At 34.6% G+C, this 27,741-nt stretch overlaps 1 long non-coding RNA gene across 3 annotated transcripts in view; it reads right to left on the reverse strand.

Annotated features, from left to right (window-relative positions):
- Nucleotides 1-1,404: 1,404 nt before the first annotated feature.
- LOC131838521 (uncharacterized) overlaps nucleotides 1,405-27,741 on the reverse strand; it is a 55,578-nt gene continuing 29,241 nt past the window's right edge. The window contains exons 2-4 of one of the 3 annotated variants that reach the window (XR_009356634.1): nucleotides 8,078-8,632; nucleotides 6,843-6,941; nucleotides 1,405-4,005 (exon numbers count right to left, since the gene is read on the reverse strand). This is a non-coding gene — a long non-coding RNA (uncharacterized LOC131838521). Of the gene's footprint in view, nucleotides 4,006-6,842; nucleotides 6,942-7,864; nucleotides 8,633-27,741 lie in introns of all 3 variants that reach the window. The other 2 variants (XR_009356633.1, XR_009356631.1) reach the window with 2 other exon arrangements.

The raw sequence follows: 27,741 nt of genomic DNA on the forward strand, positions 1-27,741 counted from the left end.
TAAATAAAGAGATCAAAAAAATCACACCACAAAATTTATTTTGGAATTTTTAACACATTGAATTTTACACAAATATTTAGGAAGCATATATTATTTGTGAGAAATTGTGATGAACTATGATATTATCCTGTGAAGTAAATGCCTCCATTGTTAAAATAATTGTATAACTTCACAAAATTAAAATAGAAAACACTACTCTGGTACAACAGGAAAATCAGTTTTGAGGGAAGTATGTAGGACTTTATTAATTTGTTTATTCATTTTTATATTTATTTTTTAGAATTTTTGAAGCAAATAAAAGTATCTCTGAAGCTACAAACCATGTTTCATGTTTGCTATTTCACCATATATATATTGAACTTCAAAAAATAGAACTTCATCCAATTTTATTTAAAACTTACTTATTTAAGTCCTTATTTAATGTCCCTTTGGCATTCATAAGCACAGTAAATATGTCTATCTCATCATTTACCTTCATATTTTAGAGTACTTAATAGTACATAATAAATATGAAAAAATAAATATGAGTCAAAAATATCTAAAAAATGTTTAGGAGTTTTTTAATTCTAGACATACATTATAATATTTTGAAAGTTTAATGTACATTTCTGTGACTATTATAGCAAATAAAAATGTGTTTTGGTAAAGTGTTTATGAAATCTCTAAATAAGAAGTTCTCTGAACTTCTGGATAAATAATCATTTAGTAGACTTTTACTTTGCTGTCCCTCAAGGAATCAAGCTACTCAAAATGAAGCCCTTATGTTGTTGTCCTTCCCATTATTTACTTTGGCCTCTGCCATGTGACTGGGTTTGGTCAAATTTTCTCACATTTATTAACTGCAAGAACTAGGAGAAATTACTTAAGTTTGCTGAAGTTGTTACTCAACTGTTAAAAATAAGAAATAGTATTTACTTTAGAAATTTGGCATAAAAATTATATATGGTAACTCCTGAAACAGTTTAATGCTTTTGTCCTCAGGGCTTAAATTACCGGCAAGTATGATGTAGACATAGGGAGAAACTGAATCCAAACATTAAATGGCACATTTTTTTTAAGCTAGAAAGTAATTAAGTTAATATACAAATATTAATAGAATCAAACATTTAACTTAAAAATGCTAAGTCATATGATTATTAGTTTTATGTAATTAAATTTGTGGTACTGGACTAAGTTACATTGGGCTGGAAGAACAAATATTGTTAAAATGCCCATATGTCTTAAAGCAATCTATAGCTTTAATACAATCCTTATCAAAATACCAACCGCATTTTTCACAGAACTAGAACAAATCATCCTAAAATATGTATGGAACTACAAAAGACCAAATAGCCAAAGCAGTCTTGAATAAAGAAAAACAAAACTGGAAGTATCATAATTGTAAACTTCAAATTACATTACAAAGTGGTTGTAATTTTTTATTAACATATAATGTATTATTTGTTTCAGGGGTACAGGTCTGTGATTCACCAGTCTTACACAATTCACAGCACTCACCATAGCACATGCCCTCCTCAGTGTCCATCACCCAGCCACCCCCATCCCTCCCATCCCCCTTCCTTCCAGCAATCCTCAGTTTGTTTCTTCAGATTAATAGTCTCTTATGGTTTGTCTCCCTCTCTGATTTCATCTTGTTTCATTTTTCCCTCCCTTCCCCTATGATCCTCTATCTTGTTTCTCAGATTCCTCATATCAGAGAGATCATATGATAATTGTCTTTCTCTGACTGATTTATTTTGCTTAGCATAATACCCTCTAGTTCCATCCATGTTATTCAAATGGCAAGCTTTCGGTTGTTGTTGATGGCTGCCTAGTATTCCATTGTATGTGTGTATGTATGTAGGTATATCACATCTTCTTTAGCCACTCATCTGTTGATGGACATCTAGGTTCTTTCCATAGTTTGGCTATTGTGGACATTGCTGCTATAAACATTCAGGTGCATGTGCCCCTTCAGATCACTACATTTGTATCTTTAGGGTAAATACCTAGTAGAGCAATTGCTGGGTCATAGGATAGCTCTATTTTCAACTTTTTGAGAAGCCTCCATGCTGTTTTCCAGAGTGGCTGCACCAGCTTGCATTCCCACCAACAGTGCAGGAGGGTTTCCCTTTCTCTGCATCCTGGCCCACATCTGTCATTTCCTGACTTGCTAATTTTAGCCATTCTGACTGGTGTCAGGTGATATCTCACTGTGGTTTTGATTTGTATTTCCCTGATGCTGGGTGATGTTGAGCACTTTTTCATGTGTCTATTGGCCATTTAGATGTCGTCTTTGCAGAAATGTCTGTTCATGTGTTCTGCCCATTTCTTGATTGGATTATTTGTTCTTTGGGTGTTGAATTTGATAAATTCTTTATAGATTTGGAATACTAACCCTTATCTGATATGTCATTTGCAAGTATCTTCTCCTATTCTATTGGTTGTCTTTTGGTTTTGCTGATTGTTTCCTTTGCTATGCAAAAGCTTTTCATCTTGAGGAAGTCCCAATAGTTCATTTTTGCCCTTGCTTCCCTTGTCTTTGGTGATGTTTCTAGGAAGAAGTTGCTGTAGTTGAGGAGAAAGAGGTTGCTGCCTGAGTTCTCCTCAAGGATTTTGATGGATTTCTGTCTCACATTGAGGTCTTTCATCCATTTTGAGTCTATTTTTGTGTGTGGTGTAAGGAAATGGTCCAATTTCATTCTTCCGCATGGGGCTGTCCAATTTTCCCAACACCATTTATTGAAGAGACTGTCTTTTTCCATTGAACATTCTCTCCTGCTTTGTCAAAGATCAGTTGACCATAGAATTGAGGGTCCATTTCTGGGCTCTCTATTCATTTCCATTGATCTTTGTGTCTGTTTTCATGCCAGTACCATGCTGTCTTGATGATGACAGCTTTGTAATAGAGCTTGAAGTCTGAAATTGTGATGCCACCAACTTTGGCTTTCTTTTTCAACATACCTCTGGCTATTTGGGGTCTTTTCTGGTTCCTCATAAATTTTAGGATTATTTGTTCTATTTCTTTGAAAAACGTTGGTGGTATTTTCATAGCAGTTGCATTAAATGTGCAGATTGCTTTAGGTAACATATATATTTTCACAATATTTATTCTTCCAATCCATGAGCATGGAACTTTTTTCATTTCTTTGTGGCTTCCTCAATTTCCTTCATGAGTATGCTCTAGTTTTCTGAGTACAGATTCTTTGCCTCTTTAATTAGGTTTATTCCTAGGTATCTTATGGTTTGGGTTGCATTTGTAAATGGGACCAACTCCTTAATTTCTCTTTCTTCTGTTTTGTTGGTGTTTAGAAATGCAACCGATTTCTGTGCATTGATTTTATACTCTGACACTTTACTGAATTCCTGTATGAGTTCTAGCAGTCTTTGAGTGGAGTCTTTTGTGTTTTCACATCTGCATGTCATCTGCAAAGAGTGAGAGTTTGACTTCTTTTCCCATTTGGATACCTTTTATCTCTTTCTGTTATCTGATTGCTGAGGCTAGGACCTCTGGTACTATGTTGAATAGCAGTGGTGATCGTGGCCATCCCTTCCATGTTCCTGACCTTAGGGGAAAAGTTCTCAGTTCTTCCCCATTGAGAATGATATTTGTTATCGGTTTTTAATGGATGGCTTTTATGATATTGAGGTATGTACCCGATACCCTTACCAAAGTGGTTGTAATTAAAACAGTATAGTACTGGCATAAAAGCAGATGTATAGATCAATAGAATAAAACTGAAAACCCAGAAATAAACTTATAGTTATATAGTCTGTTAATCTTTGACAAAGGAGGAAAGAATATCCAATAAGAAAGACAGTCTCTTCAACAAATGATGTTGGGAAAACTGGAAAGCAACATGCAAATGAATGAAAATGGAACATCTTCTTTCACCATTCACAAAAATAAACTCACCATGGATTAAAGACTTAAATGGAGATCTGACACCATAAAAATTCTTGGAGATAACAAATGCAGTAATTTCTCTGACAATGGCTATAGCAACATTCTTCTAGATAGGTCTCCTAAATCAAGGGAAACAAAAGCAAAAATAAAGTATTAGAGCTAGATCAAAATAAAAATTTTATGCACAATGAAAAACTAATCAACACAACCAAAAGGCAACCTATGGAATGGGAGAAAATATTTGCAAATGACATATTTGATAGTATTCAGAATATATAAAGAACTGATACAACTCAACACCCTAAAACCAAATAATCTAATTTAAAAATGGGCAGAAAACATGAATAGATATTTCTCCAAAGAAGCCATCTACATGGCCAACAGTCATGAAAAATGCTCAACATTGCTGACCATCAGGGAAATGCAAATCAAAACCACAATGAGATATCACCTCACACCTGTCTGAGTGGTTAAAATAAAAAAATACGAGAAACAAAAGGTATTGGTGAGGATGTGGAGAAAGGGGAATCCTCTTGCACTATTGATGGGAATGCAGACTGGTTCAGCCACTCTGGAAAACACTATGGAGTTTCCTCAAAAACTTAAAAATCACAGTACCCTACTACCCAGCAATTATACTACTATGTATTTACCCATAGAACACAAAAATACTAATTTGAAGGGATACATGCATCCTGATGTTTATAGCAGATTTTTCAATAGCCAAATTACGGAAAGAGTCCAGGTGTCCATCAACTGATGAATGGATAGATATGTGTTTTTTGTATATACATATATATATGTATGTATATGCACACACACACTGGAATATTATTCAGCCATAAATAAAAATGAAGTCAGTATTTGCAACAACACAGACGGAGCTAGAGAGTATTATGCTAAGTGGTAAGTCAGCCAGAAAAAGACAAATGCCATACGATCTCACTCATATGTGGAGTTTAAGAAATAAAACAAATGAGCAAAGGGAGAAAAAAAAGAGAGAGAAACTAAGAAAGAGACTCTTAATTACAGAGAACAAACTGATGGTTACCAGTTTGGGGGGATGGGTAAAATAGGTAATGGGGATTAAAGAGTACATTTATCTCAATGAAAAAAATAAAATAAATTAAAAAATAAAAATGATACATAATATGATGATTAGTGTTATACAATTGTGTAATATTGGACTAAGTTACATTGATTCTCATACACATGCGTTTCCTGAATGTGTAAACTGTCTCAGGAAAGTATCTCCATTCTTTTGTTTTGTAACTCCATGGAGAATTATAGTATTTGATAGCATCATCATTATGAAATAAACCTGAAAGAGTGACCTGTCTCATTGGGCTTTTTAAATGAATTCTGAGTTTCTGATTGAAGCCATGGTGTCCTTGTAAACATGGCAGGGTTACTGAAGATGACCACCAAGATGAGGAATACGAAAGGCAAAGTGTTCATCAAAGACAGCCTAGCTAAGTTTTGATGGGAGCTAATTGTCAGGAATCTGGTATCATTTTACACTGATACTAGATATTTGACGGGGCTTCCACTAAAACTGTCATGCCATCCTGAACCCACTATTGAAAATAAAACAAGCATTCTTAGGATGGATAATTGAAAGAATGCATTCTCTTTTAAGGCACTTACTACTTTCTACATAATATATCTATTTGCATATATATCTTTATTGCATATATATTATATAATATTTTCCGATTATATATTATATACAGATAGTATATATAAATAATCTGTTTGTCTTAGTTCAAGCTACTGTAACAGAATACTGTAGATTTGGTGGCTTATAAACAACAGAATTTTATTCCTCACAGTTCTGAGGGCTGTAGTCCAAGATCAGGGTGCCAGCGTCATGGAGTTCTGGTAAGAGCACTATTTCATGGGCATTTTCTCATTGTATCCTCACATGACAGAAGGAGGGCTAGATAACACTCTAGAGTCCCTTTCTGCACAAATTCTATTCATGAGACCTCCATGTTCATTACCTAATCACGTCCCAAAGGCCCCACTTCTTAATACCACAAAACTGGAAGTTAGAATTTAAGCATATGAATTTTGAGGAGAGACAAACATTCAGTCCATATAACTATTTTTCTCATATATCAGTCAAGTAGTGATTTCAAGGCAAGTGTTAGTCAATTTTGTAAACTTCTAAATCAATGTAAATATTGTAGATAATGATTAAAATGAATAATTCAATATTCAATAAATATTATAAAATACAGGTAGTCCCTGACTTATGATGGTTCAACTTATGATTTTTCAAATTTACTATGGTGCAAAAGCAATATGCATTCAGTAGAAACTGTATCTTGAATTGTGAATTTTGATCTTTTTCCAGGTTAGCAATATGTAGTTTGATAATCCCTTATGTTGCTGGATAGCAGTAGTGAGGCATAGTTCCTAGTTAGTCATGAAATCAGGGTGGTATATGGCTGAAACACATGATTACCCATGAAACCATTCTGTTTTTTTCACTTTCAATATAGTATTCAACAAATTACAAGACATTCAACAGTGTTATAAAATAAGCTCTTGTGCTAGAAGATTTTGCTCAACTGTAGGCTAATGTATGTGTTCCAAACATGTTTAAGGTATGATGTTCAGTAGGTTAGGTATATTAAATGCATTTCCAACTTATAATATTTGTAACTTATATTATTGTAAGTAAGATCTGTGTTATAAAAATAAATGTGTAAAGAACTAAAAGTAAAGTTATGAAGAAGAGAAGGAGAGGGGAGGAAAGGATACATATATTCTTTATATATCATAATATACCTGGGATGACATAAAAGATACATATATTATCTTGTCCAATTCAAAAATCTTTGAGAAGTTGCCTATAGCTGAGCAACTAGGATCAAAACATTTAAATTTAAATTTATGCATATTTTATTAAAAATTTGCCTCTATAAAAAGAAAAAAGAACACAACTTACCAGATCCATTTCCATTGATCCTGTAATGCCTCTTCTAGAAATTTACTTGAAGAAAATTACATAATATGCATTCCCAAAGATGAATGGACAATAATATTTCTTGTAATATTTTTAAATAAGGGGAGAAAATAAGTTACATGCCCAACAATAAGGAAGAAATTTAATATGAAAAGGCACGATGTATACAATTGTATGTGACCATAAAATCATAACTTAGAAGAATATTTCATAGTATGGTTAAAAAAAAAGATTTGTGTCATAGTAACTGAGGGAAATAAAGATCAGTGAGCTTGAGTAGTTTTAAGGTTTCACAATGTATAAATGAAGAATTGGAAATGAAATCAGATTTACTAAAATGTACATGTACATATGTAATCAGCAATCAATTGTAAGCATTTTCTACCTACTTGTTTTCAAGCTCATAAATCTTAAATTCAAAATGTCCTTTGGTATATGAATATCAAATCATCACATTGTGCATGTCAAATAATGTATCTTTCAATTATTCATCAATAAAGTCTAAAAAATAAAGAACTTTGAGAAATCAAACCAATACAGTTTGTCAAAAGTACGTAATCTGTGAATAAAGACATTTCAGCATAGAAATTATTCAAGTAAATATTTTAAATATTGCAAAATTTGCATAATAAACTTGCCTTAACAACTTTCCAAAACAAAAGACCCTGTGGAGAAAAAGGAAATTAAGATACCAACAAAAACGGCTATTGATATCCCATTAGAAGGAAACTGAGTTGATAGAATAAAATCTTCTGTATTTTTTACATAAGTTACATATTCTTAGATGAAACTAACGGGAAAAAAGCAGTAGAGTGGATTTCCTTTTGAGTTACAGCCATTACACTGGATATAGGAAACAAAGGCCATTACACTGGATATAGGAAAAACAAAACAAAACTTATGACTATGTCAATAAGCAACTCAAAGTCAAAAAGAAGTCCCTTATATCAAACAATTTACTTTCATTTTGCAGTTATTTCTTCTTATCAAAAATAGTCTCTCACCTGGTGTCTCCACATATCACATGTTTTGATCTAGGGCTTCTTGCCAAAACAACCCCAGGGTCATCTTGGAATCAAGCCTGGACCTTGTTACAAGTTAGCCAGTGCTAAGGCAGTATATTATTCTGTGCCTCAGTGTGGCCCAGGCAGGAGAGGTTAATATTGTAACTCCAGGTTTGTGTCTTTTTGTATGCTAATATGATTATCTGCACTTACCTAGGCTTTATTTTGGGAAAACAGAGCCTGCATTGTGCTGTAATGGTGTCAAAATTCTTGATATTTTCCAGTCTTCCAATAAAGTCATTTACTTCCTGCCAGCTATCACAGCTTTAGGACTAAGTCATCTAATACCATGTTTTCTCTTTTTCTTCTGTGAAAGTCAAATGACAGAAGAATCTTTAGGAATACCCTGAAGATCCGGTGTCATTGGCATGACAATCTCATATAAAATGTTAATTCCAATCAACATTTGACTATTTGGCCCCCCATATCATAAGGGAAGACACAATATTCTGGTAATCCTTATTTTGTGCCATTCTATATTGATACTTGTGCTGGTTCCTCTTTCAGAGCCCAGCTGTCAGCAATAAATAAATTACTCCCCAGCTAGTAAATCACAAAACTCTCCTGAGCTTCTCAGAGAAACAAAGCGAAATGATGAATCTGTAGCCCTAAGAGGTTTATCCGTAAATATCCATTTTGTTTCAGGCACTTTGGGTCTACTAGATGGAAGATCAGCTTTCTTCCACAAACCGCTGGAAAAGTGTTTATCTGGAAAGAAACACAAATGAAATAGGGTTCATTCTCCGATCTCCATCAAATTTCAGTATTTCCTTACGAAATAAACAGTATGGGAATTTTTTTTAAACTTGGTTTTCAGTGAATATTTTAAGTGAGAACAGATATTTAAAAATCAGAACAGAAAATACACCTCCCTCCCCAAATAAAAATAGAGTTATCATTGATTTTCTTTCTCTCTTTCAGCTTTTCCCACCTTTAAGAGACATTCCCAGATTTTCTGGGAGAGGAACAGCTCTCATTTGTTCATATTTGAAGTGAAAAATAGAGAAAGTACTGTAAGTCAAAGCTATATATCTTAAGTGACTCAGATAATAGTTTTAGTAAGTGCTTTTTTCTTTAGAGATTCAAGCCCAGACTGGGAGCAACTAAAAGCCTTTCCTCACTGACAATGTCTGGACTCACCAGGGAAATATATTCTGTCACTGTGAACTTATTCCTAAGTGGGATAAAATTTTCTGACTAGCATTCAGCTACTTAAAATTCAGTTGACTAGATATAATATTTTGTGATCGCAAAGCATAAATCATATCAGCGAAGCAGCCCTAGGTGTTTGTTTCTATATTAATTATTCTCTAAATTTTTACAAAGGAGAGACTACATTTTTAGGGAGGAAAGATTACAGAAGATATTTTTACAAATAGTTTGTGTTAAGTCCATGCTATCTTGCTACCTATATATACAAATACTTACAAAGAAAGAGTTACCAGGGTAATATAAAATGATACGAATTAATTTGTATGTTATATAGCATAGTGACATTACAGAGCTAACTAGTTTCACCCTGAGCATTTTTTCCCAATGGATACTTAACTGAATTAAAAAATCAATGCATTCTTCATAAGTGATTTGTTAAAACACTCATCTATTAATATCTTCCTTCAACTTAGGTTAAATTGATATTTTCTTTACCTTAGTCAAAAAGGTTACTGAGACAAGAAATAAAGAACCACATGTGAATTTTATTGTGCACGTTGGAAGTATTCTAAAGAATGAGAAACAAATATGAATTAAGGACAAAGAGAACCCAACTTTCGGCCCTTGCAAATACATAGTTTTATAGATCTTATTTTCTATTTTCTGTGTTCAGAATATACTTTGTTCTGTGGAACAATACCAATGAGGCAGTAGTCTTATTCTTATGTAAAAAGTATTTTATATTTGCAGAATTCTTGGTTATTTATTTGCTTGATTTCACCTCATAAGGTGAGTGACAAAAGCTATTATTTTCATAAAGAAAAGGCCACTGTCAGCTTTAACTCAAGGTCAGTATGCTTTATTTATGGTCACTGGGGTTTATGTTTCTATGATAGCATTTACCTTTGAACATAACTGAGGAAAGCACTTCAGAATTGCAATCCCAAAATTCAGTCAACCACTTGTATTTCATGTTGTATTAAATCATATCTTTGGAGGATAGGAAACGCCATCCTGGGTATGACAAAGACTCATTAATATAAGCCAAGACATTTTATTGGGCCCTTGAGAAAGTCATAAAATTAACTAATACATGGTCTTGCCCTCAAGGGGTTTATGTGCAGTGGGTTCACACCCTTGCTATATATCAGAATCATCTGAACAGATTATAAAAATTACTAATGCCTACCTCTAACAAGAATTCTGACTTGCCTTGCATGCAGACTGGGTTAAAAACTACTGGTCTAGAGTGTCTTAAACTTCAGTGCATACATGAATCATTTAAGGATATGTTTAAAGTGTAAAATCTGGGTTTATAAGTCTGGGATGGCTCCTAATACTCTGCATTTCTAACAAGATGCCAAATAATAAATGATGTTAATTAAAAAAAAAAAAGTCAGGAGGATGAATACATATAGATTAATGAATGTCCCAGGCTCCCATTCCAAATAAATATAAGCAAAACTACCTCAGTTGTAATTAAGTCCTGACCAGTAAAAATTAAAAACAAAACAAAACAAAAAAACCAGGAAGTTTCTTCTTGTCCAATAATTGATATCAGAATAAAAGCCACTAAGAAAATCCACACTGACCTTGAAAGGGAGAGTGAGAGAGATGGTTTAAAAACAAAACAAAACAAACAAAAACTGGAAAATAAGCAGGTGAAAAATTCTTTTAATTATTGATACCTTATATTTAAAATAAAAAACTTCAACTATGAATTAAGATAGTTTTTAATAAAAATAAAGCAAAATTGTAACTAGGTACTTATCTTTTTTAACACAAATAATAAACTAAGAGTATGATTTGGGGGGTAGTATTTCTTTGACAAATTTTATGATGATATAATGACAGATGGTAAACTCAATAGTTGATTTTTATAAATTGGTATCAATTTGATCCATATTACAAAATTATTTCCCAATTTTATCAGTGAAATCCCTTAAAGTTTTTGATAAACTACCTTCTTTCAAAAAAAATCCTTACTTAAATTCATTTTTTCTACTCCAGTTTTTAGCTAGTCTCATCATCAGATCTTATTTGTCAAAATCGTGTGGTATAATCTGTTTTCTGAGACCATCTGGACAAATTTAAGATATTCCCAAAATTTTTCAGGTGTTTGCAATTTCTCATGTAGCTGTTTTCCATTAATATCCACCCTCCTCCCCCACTTCTGCTCCATTTCTTTAGTTTCATCAAATCATATAGAGAATGACCTATGCATAAATTATTTGAAAGTGAGAGTATATTTCAATGTTAAGTGACAGGAAAAATTATTGAGAGGTGATTAATTTCATAAGTGGTCCAGTTTTTAGTGAATGTTTTATTCCTATGACAACTTTGATCTTATCTACAAACTGGTACTTCCATATGACCATTTATGTAATGAAGGTTTTTCTGCTCTAATGTTCCCTTATTCACATTCACCATTAATTAATTCAACTGCACTGTGAATCTACTTCTGACATTGTGCCACGTGGAAGGAGCCAGTGCATTAAGATTCTACCAGGTAACAGAAGCTTGAAGGTAAAAAAGGAACAGGATTATCATTGGCCCAGTCAAAAAAGTCTTTGCTTCTGTTTCATCTGTCTGTCCTGTGTTCGCTTTCCTTACACAATCAAGCCTACTTCAGAAATACTTTTTATTTGCTCTCCATTTTTGTTGATGTCTTTGGGCCTGGGTAAGCTTTGACCTCGGTTCCATATATTATTACATTCTGTTCTTGATGATGCGTGGGTGTACCTAAAGACAACTGCATCTTAAAGTGAGGGGAATGTTATAGTCAATTCTTAATGTATGTAATCAGTGAGGCTCCCAGGGACACACCTACATTTTTGCATAACTGACCACTGTTAGGTTCCTTAAAGGTTGACTATCATCGATCCAGCAAATCATCAAGCCCTGGACCAGAATTCTGTACAGTTTCTTATCTAATCCTCTATGCCATACATTCCATTTCATAGTCTCATGCATGTTCATAGCTTGAGAGTATTTACTTATTCTCCTTAAGTAAATTTTAGTTGAATTCATGTATCAGTTTCAGCAATTTTTTGGTGGAGTTGTTGAGTTTTCTATGTAGAGTACCACGTCATCTGCAAATAGTGAAAATCTGACTTCTTTCTTGCCAATTTTGATGTCTTCTATTTCTCTGTGTTGTCTGCCTGCTGTGCCTAGGACTTCCAGCATTACATTGAATAAAATTAAGAAGAGTGGACATCCCTCCCTTGCTTCTGACTATAGAAGAAAAGCTCTCAATTTTTCCTCATTGAGGATGATATTAGCTGTGGGTTTTTCAAATATGGTCTTTATGATGTTTGAGGCATGTTCTATCTATCCCTACTTTATTGAGGGTTTTTTTTCATGAATGGATGTTGTACTTTACCAAATACTTTTCCTGCATCTATTAAAGTGATCATATGGTTCTTATCCTTTCTTTTTTTTATCATAATTTTTTATTTTTTTAATAAACATATATTATTAGCTCCAGGGGTACAGGTCTGCGAATCGCCAGGTTTACACACTTCACAGCACTCACCATAGCACATACTCTCCCCAATGCCATAACACCACCCCCCTCTCGCAACCCCCTCCCCCCAACCCCCCTCAGTTTGTTTTGTGACATTAAGAGTCTCTTATGCTTTGTCTCCCTCCCAATCCCATCTTGTTTCATTTATTTTTTCCTACCCCCCAAACCCCCAACATTGCATCTCCACTTCCTCATATCAGGGAGATGATATGATAGTTGTCTTTTTCTGACTTATTTTGCTAAGCATAATACCCTCTAGTTCCATCCACATCATTGCAAATGGCAAGATTTCATTTCTTTTGATGGCTGCATAGTATTCCATTGTATATATATATATATATCACATCTTCTTGATCCATTCATCTGTTGATGGACATCTAAGTTCTTTCCATAGTTTGACTATTGTGGACATTGCCATAGGATAGCTCTATTTTCAACTTTTTGAGAAACCTCCATGCTGTTTACCAGAGTGGCTGCACCAGCTTGCATTCCCATCAACCGTGTAGGAGAGTTCCCCTTTCTCCACATCCTCACCAGCATTTGTCATTTCCTGACTTGTTAATTTTAGCCATTCTGACTGGTGTGAGGTGGTATCTCATTGTGGGTTTGATTTGTATTTCCCTGATGGCGAGAGATGTGGAGCACTTTTTCATGTGTCTGTTGGCCATTTGGATATCTTCTTTGCAGAAATGTCTGCTCATGTCCTCTGCTCATTTCTTGATTGGATTATTTGTTCTTTGGGTGTTGAGTTTGCTAAGCTCTTTATAGATTTTGGATACTAGTCCTTTATCTGATATGTCATTTGCAAATATCTTCTCCCATTCTGTCAGTTGTCTTTTGGTTTTAACTGTTTCCTTTGCTGTGCAAAAGCTTTTCATCTTGATGAAATCCCAATAGTTCATTTTTGCCCTTGCTTCCCTTGCCTTTGGTGATGTTCCTAGGAAGAAGTTGCTTTGGTTGAGGAGGAAGAGGTTGCTGCCTGAGTTCTCCTCAAGGATTTTGATGGATTCCTTTATCACATTGAGGTCCTTCATCCATTTCAAGTCTATTTTCATGTGTGGTGTAAGGAAATGGTCCAATTTCATTTTTCTGCATGTGGTTGTCCAATTTTCCCAACACCATTTGTTGAAGAGGCTGTCTTCTTTGCATTGGACATTCTTTCCTGCTTTGTTGAAGATCAGTTTACCATAGAGTTGAGGGTCTATTTCTGGGCTCTCTATTCTGTTCCATTGATCTCTGCATCTGTTTTCATGCCAGTACCATACAGTCTTGATGATGACAGCTTTGTAATAGAGCTTGAAGTCTGGAATTGTGATGCCACCAACTTTGGCTTTGTTTTTCAATATTCCTTTGACTATTCGAGGTCTTTTCTGGTTCCTTATAAATTTTAGGATTATTTGTTCCATTTATTTGAAAAAAATGGATGGGATTTTGATAGGGATTGCATTAAATGTATAGATTGCTTTAGGTAGCATAGACATTTTCACAGTATTTGCTATTCCAATCCAGGAGCATGTAGTATTTTTCCATTTCTTTGTGTCTTCCTCAATTTCTTTCATTAGTACTTTATAGTTTTCTGATTCTTTGCTTCAGATTCTTTGATTCAGATTCTTTGCTTCTTTGGTTAGGTTTATTCCTAACCTAACCCTAGATTTTGGGTGCAATTGTAAATGGATTGACTCCTTAATTTCTCTTTCTTCCCTCTTGTTGGTGTGAAGAAATGCAACTGATTTCTGTGCATTGATTTTATATCCTGACACTTTACTGAATTCCTGTAGAAGTTCTAACAGATTTGGAGTGGAGTCTTTTGGGTTTTCCATATATAATGTCATATCATCTGCAAAGAGTGAAAGTTTGACTCCTTCTTTGCCAATTTGGATGCCTTTAATTTCTTTTTGTTGTCTGATTGCTGAGACTAGGACTTCTAGTACTATGTTGAATAGCAGTGGTGATAATGGACATCCTTGCCATGTTCCTGCCCCTAGAGGAAAAGCTTTCAGTTTTCCTCCATTGAGAATGATATTTGCAGTGGGTTTTTCGTAGATGGCTTTGATAATATTGAGGTATGTGCCCTCTATTCCAGCACTTTGAAGAGTTTTGATCAGGAAGGGATGCTGTACTTTGTCAAATGCTTTTTCAGCATCTATGGAGAGTATCATATGTTTCTTATTCTTTCTTTTATTAATGTATTGTATCAGATTGATTGATTTGCAGATGTTGAACCAACCTTGCAGCACAGAAATAATTCCTACTTGGTCGTGGTGAATAATCCTTTTTATGTACTGTTGGATCCTATTGGCTAGTATTTTGTTGAGTATTTTCGCATCTGTGTTCATCTAGGATATTGGTCTGTAATTCTCTTTTTTGAAGAGATCCTTGTCTGGTTTTGGGATCAAAGTGAGGCTGGCCTCATAAAATGAGTTTGGAAGTTTTCCTTCCATTTCTATTTTTTGGAATAGTTTCAGGAGAACAGGAATTAATTCTTCCTTAAATGTTTGGTAGAATACTCCTGCGAAGCCATCTGGCCCTGGGTTTTTGTTTGTTTGGAGATTTTTGATGATTGTTTCAATCTCCTTACTGGTTATGGGTCTGTTCAGGTTTTCTATTTCTTCCTGGTTCAGTTGTGGTAGTTTATATGTCTCTAGGAATGCATCCATTTCTTCCAGATTGTCAAATTTGTTGGCGTAGAGTTGCTCATAATATGTTCTTATAATTTTTTGTATTACTTTGGTGTTGGTTGAGATCTCTCCTCTTTCATTCATGATTTTATTTATTTGGGTCTTTCTCTTTTATTTTTGATAGGTCTGGCCAGGGGTTTATCAATCTTACTAATTCTTTCAAAGAACAAGCTATTAGTTTCATTGATTTGTTCTATTGGATTTTGTTGTTGTTGTTCATTTTTTTTGTTTTGTTTTCTTTCTATTTCATTGATTTCTGCTGATCTTTATGATTTCTCTTCTCCTGCTGGGGTTAGGCTTTCTTTGTTATTCTTTCTCCGGCTCCTTTAGGTGTAGGTTTGGGTTGTGTATTTGATACCTTTCTTGTTTCTTGAGAAAGGCTTGTATCACTATATATTTTCCTCTCAGGACCACCTTTGCTATGTCCCACAGATTTTGAACCGTTGTGTTTTCATTATCATTTGTTTCCATGAATTTTTTCAATTCTTCTTTAATTTCCTGGTTGACCCATTCATTCTTTAGAAGGATGCTGTTTAGTCTCCATGTATTTGGGTTCTTTCCAAATTTCCTCTTGTGATTGAGCTCTAGCTTCAGAGCTTTGTGGCCTGAAAATACACAGGGAATGATCCCAATCTTTTGATACTGGTTGAGACCTGATTTATGACCCAGAATGTTATTTATTCTGGAGAATGTTCCATGTGCACCAGAGAAGAATGTGTATTCTGTTTCTTTGGGATGGAATATTCTGAATATATTTGTGATGTCCATCTGATCCAATGTGTCATTTAAGGTCTTTATTTCCTTGTGGATCATTTGCTTGGATGATCTGTCCATTTCAGTGAGGGGAGTGTTAAAGTCCCCTACTATTATTGTATTATTGTTGATGTGTTTCTTTGATTTTGTTATTAATTGGTTTATATAGTTGGCTGCTCCCACGTTAGGGGCATAGATATTTAAAATTGTTACATCTTCTTGTTGGACAGACCCTTTGAGTATGATATGGTGTCCTTCCTCATCTCTCATTATAGTCTTTGGCTTAAAATCTAATTTATCCAATATAAGGATTGCAACCCCAGCTTTCTTCTGATGTACATTAGCATGGTACATTGTTTTCCACCCCCTCACTTTAAATCTGGTGGTGTCTTTGGGTATAAAATGAGTTTCTTGTAGGCAACATATTCATGGTTTTTGTTTTTTTTATCCATTCTGATACCCTGTGTCTTTTGATTGGGGCATTTAGCCCATTTACATTCAGGGTAAGTATTGAGAGATATGAATTTAGTGCCATTGTATTGCCTATACAGTGACTGTTATTTATACTATCTCTGTTCCTTATTGATCTACTACTTTTAGGGTCTCTCTTTGCTTAGAGGACCCCTTTCAATATTTCCTGTGGAGCTGGTTTGGTGTTTGCAAATTCTTTCAGTTTTTGTTTGTCGTGGAAGCTTTTTATCTCTCCTTCTATTTTCAATGATAACCTAGCTGGATATAGTATTCTTGGCTGCATGTTTTTCCCATTTAGTGCTCTGAATATATCATGCCAATTCTTTCTGGCCTGCCAGGTCTCTGCAGTCTTATCCTTTCTTTTATTAATGTGGTGTATCATGTTGATTGATTAGCAAATATTGAACTACCCTTGTAATCCCGGGAATACATTCCACTTGATTGTGGTGGGTAATTTTTTTTCTTTAATGTACTGTAAAAATATAGTTTCTGGATAGTGAAGGAAACAATCAACAAAACTAAAAGGCAAACCACAGAATGGGAAAAGACATTTGCAAATGATATATCTGATAAAGAGTTAGTGTCCAAAATATATAAATAACTGACACAACTCAACACCCAAAAACAAATAATCTAATTTTAAAATGGGCAGAAGACATGAATAGACATTTCTCCAAGAAGCCATCTAATGGCCAACAGATACATGAAAAGATGCTCAACATCACTGATCATCAGGGAAATGCAAATAAAAACCACAATGATATATCACCTACATCTGTCAGAATGGGTACAGTAAAAAACACAAGAAACAACAGGTGTTGGCAAGGATGTGGCGAAAGAGGAACACTCTTGCACTGTTGATGGGAATGCAGACTGGTGCTGCTCTGGAAAACAGTATGGAGGTTCCTCAAAAGATTAAAAATAGGGCGCCTGGGTGGCTCAGTGGGTTAAGCCGCTGCCTTCGGCTCAGGTCATGATCTCAGGGTCCTGGGATCGAGTCCCGCATCGGGCTCTCTGCTCAGCAGGGAGCCTGCTTCCTCCTCTCTCTGCCTGCCTCTCTGCTTACTTGTAATTTCTCTCTGTCAAATAAATAAATAAAATCTTAAAAAAAAAAAAAAAAAAAGATTAAAAATAGAAGTACCCTACTATCCAGCATTTGCACTACTAAGTATTTACCCCCAAAACACAAAAATACTGATTTGAAGGGATACATGCACCCTGATGTTTATAGCAGCATTACTTACACTAGCCAAAGTATGGAAATAGCCCAAGTGTCCATCAACTGATGGATGTGTAAAGAAGATGTGAGATATATATAATGCAATATCACTCAGCAATAAATAAAAATGAAATCTTGCAATCTGTAGCAACACTAATGGAGCTAGAGAATATTATGCTAAGTGAAATAAATCAGTCAGAGAAAGACAAATACCATAGAATCTCACTCATATGTGGAATTTAAGAAACAAATGAGCAAAGGGGGAGGGGAAGGAGAGATACAAACCAATAAACAGACTCTTAACTATAGAGAAAAAACTGATGTTACCAGAGGGAATATAAGTGGGAGGATGGGTAAAGTAGGTAGTGGGGATTAAGGGGTGCATTTATGATGAACACTGGGTGGTGTATGCAAGTTTTGAATCACTATAATGTATACCCAGTTAACTAAATGGACTTTAAATAAAAACTTAAAAAAAAAATCTAGTTTAATCTGAGTTTCCAGTTCAATCAAAGCCTAAAAACATACAACATTGTTTTTATTTTTATTTTCTAACTAATATATGTGTCTTTATGTCACTGAACCAATAATTTTCATCGTTTGTATCATTTTAAATGTTGTGAAGACTAACAAACTTATGAACTGAACCATTTTATTTAGTTTTGTAAACATAATAGGCTCTTTATAAATGCATTTCTAAAAGAAAATGTACTTAGCTATACATCTCAATTTCTTTTCATTGTTCTGGGTTTTTGGAAAGCAGGTTTAGCAAATGTTTATATAACTGGATTTAAATTATCGATGATATTTAGTAAGATAAACTACAGTGATATTAAGAAAATATTTCAGATATTTCATGTTTTATATGAGTTTGGCTTTTAAATATTCTTTTTTCTAATTACCCTGTATATTTCCCTATGTTTTTATTTTCACAAAATGTCAACATTGTATTATACATTTGAGAATAATAAATACATTCTAGAATTTAAGAACAGTTTAATCTTCATCTTAGGATACGATGATAAAAATAAAGTGTTCTCAAGAAAATCTAAAGAATAGCAATTATCTATAGCCATGACTAACCCTAAAGCTAAATTTTATAACTTATCAGAAGTACTAAAATAAGTAGCATTTTAATAAATCTTTACTGAAAGAAAAGTTATATGCATTCACAGGCAAAAGCATAAAATAATTATGCCAAGTTAAAATCTCCATTACCTTTTGAGTCATTTGCACGTTACAAGATGCTTTTATTTTTTTTCTTACTTAATTAGGAAGAATGTTATCCCTTTAAGAATATTTATAACTTTGGGTGCCTGAGTGGCTCAGTGGGTTAAGCCGCTGCTTTTGGTTCAGGTCATGATCTCAGGGTCCTGGGACTGAATCCTGTATAGGGCTCTCTGCTCAGCGGATCCTACTTCCTCCTCTCTCTTTCTGCCTGCCTCTCTGCCTACTTTTGATCTCTCTCTCTCTCTGTCAAATAAATAAATAAAATCTTAAAAAAAAGAATATTTATAACTTCTTTCCAAGTGCCATATATAAGTATCATCAACTTTTCTAAAATTTTTTACACTGAAAATAATTTATCTGTGAAAATTATTATTTGCCCCAATTCCATATATGTTAATTTCTACATTAATCTTTTCTTTTGTTATTAGTTGACTATAAAAGTTTCTAAATTCATGATTTGGGCATATTTCCATTTTATTAGCTATTTGTCATTTAAGAAAATCCACATATGTAAAGCTTGCAATTTTTGTAATGCTATGTTTAATTTTATCCATAGCTGTCTTTTTTTTTTTTTTTTAAAGATTTTATTTATTTATTTGACAGAAAGAGATCACAAGCAGGCAGAGAGGCAGGCAGAGAGAGAGGAGGAAGCAGGCTCCCCGCTGAGCAGAGAGCCCGATGCGGGCCTCGATCCTAGGACCCTGAGATCATGACCTGAGCCGAAGGCAGCGGCTTAACCCTCTTAGCCACCCAGGCGCCCGCATAGCCATCTTTTGAATATAACTTAGCTCTCATCGAATAACTCCGGAGAATTTTTATTCTTCTCTTTTGTTTTCTTGTCTCGTGATTTTTCTTCGTGTCTCATAATTTAAAGTGATTAAATTTTGAATCCTAAGCAGTTCCTCCATTCTTAGAAACCCATCAACAAGCAGAAACATCTAAATCCAATAAATTGCTTGTTGATTGAATCTCAGGAAAGTTTCTTCATTAGATGGACCTGTTTGTGAGGTCTGTATCTGTTGTTAAGCTATCAATTATGTATATGGTTCTCTATCTTTAAAATTGCAAGAGATGGATTTAGTGCCCGAGAGCCATGATTAGATCCAGAAGTTGGAAGGCAAGGGCCAGAGCACAGTTCGTTCTTGCAGCCATGAAAGCAATCTGCTGACTCAACCATAATCTATCAATTTTCTCAACATGTTTTCCTCTGATGCCATTTGGTTTGGGCACAGAAGGATTCCTTTTAGGTGGACTAAGGAAGTAATAAAGTCTCTTTATTCTTTTCAGACTAACAAACAATTAGGAAATAAACCAAATGATAGGAGTGGTATTTCATTTCAAGCCTTTAATAACTAAAGCCATACTGTTTTCAATTTCTCTGGCTAGTTAAGTTTGAACTATGTATGATCAAGTGAAAGAGTCTAGATAGATTTGTGCAGTTGGTTTCCTTCTTTTGGCACAGATTTCAGCACTGAAATAGGGCTAAGATTAAAATTATTGATGAGAGATATTAGTATTTAAATATAGTTCGATATTATTATAAGTATTGATGTCAATATTAAAAAAGCTGAGCTTTAATCCCAATAACAATTTGAGTCTTTACTCGCTGAAAAAGTAATCAGTTGATTTTAAAGTAATCAGTAACTGAAAAATAATTTGAAAATTTGGGGAGAAAATGACAGCAATGCTGTTAAGATTCAAGTTTCTATTGATAAGTATTTGAACTGAGCCTCAAATTATATATTGGACAACAATAAGTGACTGGCATTGAATATTCTTCTGGCATTGAATAAAAACAAAGTATTATTATTTTATAATTGGATAAAAATGAGAGTTATAAAAATTACTTTATAAGCTGGGTATATTTCTTAAAGTTTCAAAAAAGTACTTTCCTCAAATTCTGTGTTTTTAGATAGAATCTAAATGTTTAATGTAAATTTTCTAAATATAGAGATAATTTCCCCCCAATTTTAAGTTTTCACAAAAATACAAAGTTGATTAAGATTAGTTTTAGGTGGTATTACTTAAACACACTACTTCATAGTGATAAAGGATAGTTGGAAGGCAAATAAGCAAGGACAAGGGCCCCTCCTCCCAAAAGAGGAAACCACCCTTAAAAGGATATTACACCACCCTGAAAGGGCCTCTTCACCCTTTCCATGGGATAGATAGGTAACAGAAATCTGACTGGATGACAGGCACAGGGAGGGTTAATCAGATTAAAACAGCCCACCAAAAAGCCCATAAAAACCCTTATACTTAGAAACTCCAGTGGCAACCCTCTCAGGTCACTTTCCTTTCCTTTTTGGGAGCTTTGCACTATTCCTCCACTGTCTCTCAATAAACCTTGCTTTGCTGCCCACCACTCTGCCTGGTCCACCTCTCCATTTTTCAAAGTGGTGTGACAAGAACAATGGACTGGGAAGGAGGAAAAAATCCTGTAACAGGAGCTACTAAATACTTTTCTTTTCTAATATTATTATGTACTACTTGTCTAAAATTTGGGCAAACAAAAGTATAATTCATTTCTTATGGTATCTAGATATTTTATTTCAAACTACAAAAAAATTGTATAATATCTTTCATTCTATATTGAAAGACTTAAGCAATCTTAAGTCCTAAGTCAATTTTCTATTAAGAATGTGATTATTTTCTTTGAGAAGATATTCTACCAACTGTACCCAAAATTGATTCAATGGAGAAAACGTCATGGTTCTTTAGGGTACTATTTTTAAGGCTGCTGTGTAAAGATAAAGTTTTAGCTCAGGCTTCGAGAAATGGTCAAGGATAGGGTTAAGGTTATGGTTATGTTCAGGTTTGGGACTGAGTGGGTTTATGTATTAGAGACCTTATGTTAGGAATTGTTTTTGAGCTTACTCATATCACCATACATTGTTAGGTCCCATTTTCTTCCTCCAAAAAATGAGAGTGGGATACAACTATTTATTTATCTTCAATTTATATAATAAAGTGGATTTTGAGAGCCCAAGCTCTCATCAGCATTACAAAACTATAAGTGCATAGGATTTAGAGTTTAAAAAAATCTTCATCTATGTTCTGATTTCACTGCTTAATCACAATCTGAACCAATCTCTGGCTCTGGCCTCTTGAGTCTCCCTTCCTTCATCTTTAAAGTAAGGATAATTTAAAAATTAATTAACTTATTAATTAATTAAGGATAATAAGTGAATTCTCATGAACAATTCTGAGATTATACTCAATTACATATTTAGATGTATTTTGTATGATTTTAAGTGTCAATTCCATTTTGATCCCATCATTTGGCCTTATTGTGATTTTATCATATAAATAAATGTAATAATTTTTTGAAATTAGAAATTATCAGAAATAATCTTGGCATTTCATATATTAGATAAAAACCCATACAATTTCAGTTTAAATATATAAAAACAAAAAATTAATAATAAAAGATACATGAGAAAATAGGGTATGTAGATGTTTGTGGTGGTATCTGAAAGCTTTATTTCTATGCTTTTTTTTTTTTTTAAAGATTTTTATTATTTGACAGAGAGAGATAGCAAGTAGGCAGAGAGGCAAGGAGAGAGAGAGAGAGAGCAGGCTCCCTGCCTAGCAGAGATGCAGGACTCGATCCCAGGACCTTGAGATCATGACCTGAGCTGAAGGCAGAGGCTTAATCCACTGAGCCACCCAGGAAGCCCACTATGCTTGTTTTAATGCTACATCCTTCACCAGCACTCAAACACTGGAAAATTAGATGTTATAACAACATAACATAGTGGAAATTTATAGTTGAGGCATATCACATTTTTTTATGCATTTTAAATCTTAAAAGTGCAATGTATGCTTTTCCAGGATGATACTGCTTTTGGTATGTGGTGATTACAGATAAATCCAGACCAAAATTTGTCTTTATAAATGAAATAAATATTAGTTTAGCATTGTTCAGACTGTAAAAATAGGCGTGTGTGTGTGTATTACACATAAACATGTATATTTAAATATGATATAGTGAAAACTAGTATTTATAGAGCATTTATTGATGTCAAATAGATTTGACTTCTATATGGTTTCTTTCCCTACCTGCCTACCAAAGGGTAAGATGAAACAAATGACTTCTGGGCTCTTGGGAATGAGAGAACCATAAGGTGGTTGACGAATACATGAATATTCATATGAAAACTGACCCCAAAACCAGGAACATCTATATTGGACCTTGATTCAGAATAAAATGGTATTGGGTTAAGCCACTGATAGTTGAGACTTTGTTTTTTATTCCAAATTCCTTTTTTATTTTGGTTGGATGTCAGAAGGCAGCAGAGATAAATAGATGTGCCCCATTTCTATTTCCAGATCCAGACCTTTTTCACTTTGAGAAAGTATTTCCCTGAGCTTCAGTTTCTTTAGCCATAACAAAGGGTGATTATATTAGATGATATAAATGGTTCCTTCCAGAGTTCATATTCTGTGATTCTAAGATTGTTTAGATACAAACAAAATTATTTTAACAGATGGAATGTGTGGACAAAAGAAATTTGCTTAGCATTATTAGAATCCATTTCCCACATTCAAATTCCCTATTTTAATATGAGACTGGTTGGATTTAGATTCTAGTAAGATATTTACTGAACTCTTATTATTTGAAAAATCTTTATGAGGATAGTTACTCCTACAGGAAACAACAACAACAACAATAACAACAACAAACAAGTCTATAGATGAAAGGAAATAATAAAAGTAAAATGTTACTGAAGCTAGATAGACAACATTCATGCTCCTTACTTGACCTACTGCATGTTTACATTTTTTTTTAAAGATCATATTTATTTATTTGACAGACAGAGATCACAAGTAGGCAGAGAGGCAGGCAGAGAGAGAGGAGGAAGCAGGCTCCCTGCCAAGCAGAGAGCCTGATGTAGGGTTCTATCTCAGGACCTAGGATCATGACCTGAGCCAAAGGCAGAGGCTTTAACCCACTGAGCCACCCAGGTGCCCCCATGTTTACATTTTTCAACAGGTTGTAAGTCTAATTTGTTTAAAGTGTTAATAAACAGATTATAGAGACTGTAACTATTAAAAATCCTATTTCTACTTTAGATAATTTTTTCCCCCCAGAGAGGGAAAAAAAGAGCACATGAGTGGGAGGGCAGGGGGCAGAGGGGGAAAGAAAATCTTAAGCAGGCTCCACACCCAGTGCAAAGCCTGATGCAGGGCTTGATCTCAAAACCCTGAGATCATGATCTCAGCTGAAACCAAGAGTCAGATTCTTAACTGATTGAGCCACATGGGTACCACCTGATAAGTTCTAAAAGTCCTGAAAGACTATATATTTAACAGATACAGCAATACAACTGCTTGGCAACATTTTTTTTAATTGCACAGATTACTTTATTATTATAGCTCTTTAACTGTGGCAGCATAGGATACACTATAAAGACCCGACTATCCTATCACTACATTAAAAGACAGAAAAAATGATAATGGATTACAAAGCTGCATACCATGTACATTTTTCTCACTTAGGAGAGAAAGAAAGAAACAAAAGGATAGCAGAAAGGAAGGGGAGGACAAAGTAAAAAAAAAAAAAACAAAAAAACAAAAAAAAACAAAGAAACATTGAAAGGTTTTTTTGTTTGTTTTTTTCACCAACTTTAATGCTTCCTACTCTGATTTGTCATGCTGTACAACAAGGCTACATTCATTTAAATTATAGAATGGGACACCTGGGTGGCTCAGTGAGTTAAGCCTCTGCCTTTGGCTCAGGTCATGATCTCAGGGTCCTGGGATCGAGCCCCACATCGGGCTCTCTGCTTAGCAGGGAGTCTGCTTCCCCATCTCTCTCTGTGTGCCTCTCTACCTACTTTTGATCTCTCTCTGTATCAAATAAATAAATAATATCTTTAAAAAAATAAAAATAGGGGTGCTTGGGTGGCTCAGTTGGTTCAGCAACTGCCTTCGGCTCAGGTCATGATCCCGGACTTCCAGGATGGAGTCCTGCATCGGGCTCCCAGCTCTTTGGGGAGTCTGCTTCTCCCTCTGACCTTCTCCTCTCTCATGCTCTCTATCATTCATTCTCCCTCAAATAAATAAATAAAATCTTTTTAAAAAAATAAATTATAGAATAAATTTGACTTATCTAGAATCTTTGTATTTCATCTTATGAAAAATGACATCATTTTGTCATAGAAAATTTGCTCTTTTCCAGTTATTAGCCTATTGCCCTCAGCTCTAAATTTGCCCTCATTGCCTGCTCCGAGAAAATTCAGCTGATTCCTTTAACTGCTTCCACACACACCCCTACCCCCCACCCAGTTTTCATTGCACAATGTTAAGTCTTCTCAGTAGAGTTCACTGAAGAGACACTGTGGAAGCAATTGTGTTCTTCCTGGTTCTAGTGTGCTCTCTCACCCACTTTCTATAGAATGTGCAGTTTTTTCAGTATCTAGGCTCCTAAGGTGTTCAGTGTTTGCCCAACAGCTGACTCTTGCAGTACAGAGAACTTCAGTGCCAAGCCCCTACAGCAGAGGCAGCTTCTCCAGCCTCCATCTCCTGTAATGCATATGCTTTCAAAATGACCTGTACCTGTAGCATAGGCAGCTTCCTCAGTGGATGGAAGTCAGCAACCCATAGTGTCTAGCATCTTCCCCAGCTTGCCTCTTAATTACTTTGTTACACAGTGGTATACCTCTAATAAGATTCCTCCCCATGAATAGATGTCTATAGTACCCAGTGTTGGGGGTCAATTCCACGTTAAAAAATGTTAACCTCCTAGGGCCTGCCTGGGCCTACTTAGCCATAGTGACTCCATGTTGCCTAGGTAGACATTTTGTTGTTTAATAAATGCCTCAACAGTTATTGATATCAGTTCCAGGTAACTGTTACTAAAACACACACCTAAAACAAAGCCATTTTGTTTACATCGGTTCCAGGTAACTATTCCTAAAACACATACCTAAAACAAGGCCATTTTGTTGTTTAATAAATGCCTCAACAGTTGCTAGTATCGGTTCCATGTAACCATTACTAAAACACACAGGTAGGAGACATCCATTCAGCCAAACCCACATACGTAGAGGTCTGCAATTGTGCCCTATAAAAACTAGCCTGTAAGACCAAGGGGCGTCGCTCTCTTAGGAGGCGGCCCTGGCCAGTCAGTCTGACTTCTAATGCTTGGCATAGAATAAAGCTTTACATAACTTTTACTTTGTTTCAACCTCGTTTCCCTGGCCGGTCAGTCTAACTTCTAATGCTTGGCATAGAATAAGGCTTTGCATAACTTTGTCTCAGTCTCGTTCCTTTGATAACGGACCCAACACCCAGTAGCATAGAGTTCCAAAATATTCTAGAAGGGAGATTCCCAGCAAGGCAACCAGCAAAGCACCTTGGCAACCTCTCTGTCATTCAGTAAGTCAAAATCAATTTCCTCTACAATATGATCAGATTTTACTTTAGTAAGTGGGAGACTGAGACTCCTCCTTATGTTCTTCATCTCAGCCCTAGGTATGGTGGTTGCTCCTTATAACTGCTCTTCTCAAATTCTTTAGTGTCTCCTGTACCCTATACTTCATTGTAGCTAAGTCTTCTTATTCCAATCCCATGTTATAGTTGATAATTATCTATATTAAACTTTCCCTGTTCAAATTACTTCACAGTTTCCCTCCTGATTATGCTCTGACTTATATACTCCTCTAGTAAATATTTGCACAACTTTTATTTTGAAAAATTCATAATCATGATTTTTAGAATGACATATGATAAGAGGTATTCTACAGACTTAAAATAATAAAATATTTAAGGAATAAACTCATAAATTGAAGAAATTTAAGTATTTAATTGATATTGCTTTTATTTTTAGTTAAAAATATTGCTACAGTTAAATAAAACTTTAAAAAATCTCCAAAGCATAATTCAAATGTATTACACCATTAAATCTCTTGCCAGTTCTGCTAAGAAAAAGAACACTGGGCATATGAGAATGTAATTTTGGGGGAATATTTTGGAGCATGTGCTCATTGGAATAATTAACACTTACTTCATAGCAACTATGTGGTAGAAACAAAAACTAGATAACAGTTCATCTGTAGAAGATAATTTATTACTTTTTACCCAGTATCAGTTAATCCAAACTCCCAATCATTTGGTATGAATTTTGTTGGAAGACATACCTTTGTCCTGAGTCCAAGATGAGAATTTCTATTATGTTTTCTTTTTTGTTTTTTTTTAAATGTAAACTTTGGAACTAGAGGAATTGACAGAATTTAACACTATGAGACATTTACATTATGAGATGAGGCTAGAGAGAACAAACACATTTTTAACTGGTGGAAGAATGGGTACTTCTAAAGATATACCATACCTTGATAACTTCTCAAAGTCTCAGAGTCCTCCCTAAATGTCTTTTGATCATAGCGTTGACCATGCTATCAACATTTGACTTTAAAAAAAAGGGGGGGGGGATGAAAAATATTAAAATGTGGAGAGCTATCCCTGAGTACAATCTCTGAAAGTTGTCATTTTTTGCATGGTAAGTGGATAATAATCAACCTCACAGAGCCATTTGCTGTCAGAATATTGAAGATCTGAGAGAAAACAAAAAGGCAGAGTCTCCAGGCCTGACTTAATAAAGCAGAATCTATGTCATAATCTAAATTTGCTTACTCTAGTCAAACAGGTTACTTTCAGACCAGTGCAGGTCGGTGGACAAATATAGTTTAGAATATGAAAGAAAAATACAACATTATCAAGATAAGCTGGATTTTAAACATACCTACCAAATTTGCTCATTAAGAATAATAATGAAAAAAACCTC

Source organism: Mustela lutreola, chromosome 8 (genome assembly GCF_030435805.1).
Source record: "Mustela lutreola isolate mMusLut2 chromosome 8, mMusLut2.pri, whole genome shotgun sequence".
Classification (NCBI taxonomy): domain Eukaryota; kingdom Metazoa; phylum Chordata; class Mammalia; order Carnivora; family Mustelidae; genus Mustela; species Mustela lutreola.